Source organism: Sapajus apella, unplaced genomic scaffold (assembly GCF_009761245.1).
Source record: "Sapajus apella isolate SASKATOON/1434 unplaced genomic scaffold, GSC_monkey_1.0 scaffold8741, whole genome shotgun sequence".
In the NCBI taxonomy this organism is placed as follows: Eukaryota; Metazoa; Chordata; class Mammalia; order Primates; family Cebidae; genus Sapajus; species Sapajus apella.
In genome coordinates, this window is record NW_022445662.1 from 1 (window position 1) to 2,715 (window position 2,715).

The 2,715-nt window shown below is 50.8% G+C and overlaps 1 non-coding gene across 1 annotated transcript; it reads right to left on the reverse strand.

Moving 5' to 3' along the window:
• Nucleotides 1–1,609: 1,609 nt before the first annotated feature.
• LOC116548250 lies at nt 1,610–1,725 on the reverse strand. Its single transcript, XR_004267364.1, has one exon. It is a non-coding gene; the product is annotated as a U5 spliceosomal RNA (small nuclear RNA).
• Between the last annotated feature and the right edge of the window lie 990 nt (nt 1,726–2,715).

The following is a 2,715-nucleotide window of genomic DNA, read 5'->3' on the forward strand; positions in this document are numbered from 1 at the left end:
TGTTGACCAGGATGGTCTCGATCTCTTGACCTCGTGATCCACCCGCCTCGGCCTCCCAAAGTGCTGGGATTACAGGCTTGAGCCACCGCGCCCGGCCCAGTTCTGAGCCTTAATACAATTTTAAGAACCGAGTTCTTAATCCAACTTGGTTCATTTTCTTTGCAGCACTGTCTAGTTGAAATACAATTCGAGGTATAGGTGGAATTAATTTTAAAAACCACATTAAACAAGTAAAAGAATGGAAAAATCCAGTAATCCAAAATGGTATCATTTGCATTTGTAATAATTATAATAATTATTGAGATGCTTTACCTTATGTTTTGCCCATACTGTAGTCCTTGCTTTGGTCGGTAGGGCTAATCTTATTTCTTATTTTGTTTTTGAGACAGTTTTGCCCTTGTCACCCAGGCTGGAGTGCAGTGGGGTGATCTTGGCTCACTGCAACTTCTGCCTCCCAGGTTCAAGCGATTTCCCTGCCTCAGCCTCCCGAGTAGCTGGGATTACAGGTGCCTACCACCATGACCGGCAATTTTTTTGTGTTTTTAATAGAAATGGGGTTTCGCCATGTTGGCCAGGCTAGTCTCAAACTCCTGACCTCAGATGATCCGCCCGCGTCTGCCTCCCAAAGAGCTGCCATTACAGGTGAGAGCCACTACACCTGGCCTAATCTTATGTAAATAAGAGACTTAATGCACTTTCTTATCAGCTTTCCTTTCTGCAAGCCATTATTTGTTGGAGTCGCTGCTGCATTCCAGAAGTTTCTTTGCTTTAGTATGAATTTTCAGCTTTTTGTGCCACCTATTTTGGAGAAAGTTTTAAATACAATGCCCTTACAAAACGCATGTAGGTAACAACTCCAGGATATTGCCAGTGCGTGCACCCCTGCCCCCTCCTGGCTGCAGTCTCTCCTCTAGCCCACAGAGCCAGACACTAAGTTGACTTTTGGGGTAACGTGTTTTTTTGTTTTGTTTTTGTTTTTGAGGCGAGAGAATTGCTTGAACCCAGGAGGTGGAGATGGCAGTGAGCCGAGATCATGCCACCGCACTCCAGCCAGGGCAACAGAGACTCCGTCTCAAAAAAAAAAAAAAAAACTTTACACCAATTGTATTTCAACTAGACAGTGCTGCAAAGAAAATGAACCAAGTTGGATTAAGAACTCGGTTCTTAAAATTGGATTAAGACTCAGAACTGGTCCTCTCCACAGAATTCTTCAGTAAAAGGCGAAAAGTTTATGCGATCTTGCATATTAACAGTTAACAAAAAACATTCACGTACCCACCAGCCTCGACTAAAAGCAGAGCCCAGAGGAGGCGCCTACTCTGTACCAACCGCCTGTCACATAAGGTTGAAAAGCGCGAACGCACAAGACGCGTTTCTTCGGAGCGCAGGCGAACGCGGGCAGTGTTGAGTAACTGCCCATGAAGCAGCCAGCGAGGAACAAAGCAGGCTCGGGCTCCAACGCTTCCGTCCCACGGGCCCTCCCAGCCCCGCGCCGCTGCGCCCCGGAGCCCCGCGCCGGCGCTAGCCCCAGCCCCAGCCCCAGCCCCAGCCCCAGCCCGCGGCGCCCGGCTCCCACCCCCGAGGCGCCTGTCCTTGGAACAGCACCCGCGGCCTCGCCGAAACAAGGTCTCAAAAAACCGGGTACAGACTCAGAGCCGTTCCTCTCCACGGAAATCTTTAGTAAAAGGCGAAAGATTTGCGCGATCTGAAGAGAAACCGGAGCGCGCGGTCGCCGCGACTCCCCTCTCCGGGAGCGGCAACTCCTGGTGCGCTGACGGTCACTTCGCCCAACAGGGACCTCCCGAGACCGTGCGCATGCGACCGTTCTGCGGGAACGTCCTCACACTCAGAAAGCTCACGCGATAAGGAAAGCTGTTTTTTCAGAAACACGACGCTGTCCGCAGTGTATTCTGGGTATGCAAATGAGCTCCGAATCGTCTCTTTAGACCCGGAAATACCCCAGCAGCCGCGCGGTGCTCTTGGGGCAAGCTCCAGGGGGCGAGGCGGGGGCTTTGCTGCCCAGGACTTTGTGTTGTTTTGTTTTTGAGACAGGGTCTCTACTATCCAGGCAGGACCGCAGTGGTGCGATCTCGGCTCGCTGCAACCTCTGCCTCCCGGGTTCGAGCCACTCTCCCGCCTCAGCCTCCCGAGCAGCTGGGATTACAGGAGCACACCAACGCACCCGGCTAATTGCCCAGGACTTTAAAACCCGTCTCTACAATAAAATAGGAACATCTTAAAGATGTTTAACTTTATCTGGCAAATAATGTATACAGTCTATATGCATACATACTTCAAAGAAAAGTAATAAATCACTGCTGCGTCCCATCCAGTTCAAAAAGTATATTGTCAACATGTTTGAATCCCTCATCGGCCCATTTCCCCGTCACACCCCTCGCTCGCTCTATGGGTGGTCACTATCTGGAATTTGTATTAACATTCCTTTGACCTTAACTGCCCCTCTTACCCCCAACTATTAGAAAACTCCCTTCTAGGCCGGGCGCGGTGGCTCACGCCTGTAATCCCAGCACTTTGGGAGGCCGAGGCGGGTGGATCACGAGGTCAAGAGATCGAGACCATCCTGGTCAACATGGTGGAACCCCGTCTCTACTAAAAATACAAAAATTAGCTGGGCGTGGTGGCGCGTGCCTGTAATCCCAGCGACTCAGGAGGCTGAGGCAGGAGAATTGCCTCCCGGGTTCAGGCAATTCTCCT